A 947-nucleotide genomic window follows, 5' to 3' on the forward strand; every position below is an offset into this window, starting at 1 on the left:
CATCTTTAACAGAAAAAGTTTGAAAAATATATTGTAATTACAATTAATATGTTCTAAGGCAATACGTCTAGTAAAAATTGCATTTCTATGTACGTTGATTCAAGAAAATATCAAGGAAGTCAAATTTCACAATAGAAAAAAGATGAATGATCATGCAGAACTAATCAAAATCCTAAAAAATTGCATCTATCTTGAATCAGATAAAAAGACAAAGCCAACATAAAAAGAAAGAGTTTATAAAAATGTTGAATTTTATAGACGTTAACTCAAAAAAGTCTACACATTTCGTTATAAGTCGGAAATTGATTTCTGAGACTAAATTGTAAACTAGATAAACTCATCTTTAACAGAAAAAGTTTGAAAAATATATTGTAATTACAATTAATATGTTCTAAGGTAATACCTCTAAAAAAAATTCATTTCTATGTACGTTGATTCAAGAAAATATGAAGGAAGTCAAATTTCACAATAGAAGAAGGATGAAAGACCATGCAGAAGTAATCAAAATCCTAACAAATTTCATCTATCTTGAATCAAATAGAAATACCAAGCCAACAGAAAAAGAAAGAGTTCATAAAAATGTTGAATTTAATATACGTTAACTCAAAAAAGTCTACACACTTCGTTATAAGTCGGAAAGTGATTTCTGAGACTAAATTGTAAACTAGATAAACTCATCTTTAACAGAAAAAGTTTGAAAAATATATTGTAATTACAATTAATATGTTCTAAGGCAATACGTCTAGTAAAAATTGCATTTCTATATACGTTGATTCAAGAAAATATCAAGGAAGTCAAATTTCAAAATAGAAAAAAGATGAATGATCATGCAGAACTAATCAAAATCCTAAAAAATTGCATCTATCTTGAATCAGATAGAAAGACAAAGCCAACATAAAAAGAAAGAGTTTATAAAAATGTTGAATTTTATATACGTTAACTCAAAA

This window comes from Papaver somniferum, chromosome 10 (genome assembly GCF_003573695.1).
Source record: "Papaver somniferum cultivar HN1 chromosome 10, ASM357369v1, whole genome shotgun sequence".
In the NCBI taxonomy this organism is placed as follows: domain Eukaryota; kingdom Viridiplantae; phylum Streptophyta; class Magnoliopsida; order Ranunculales; family Papaveraceae; genus Papaver; species Papaver somniferum.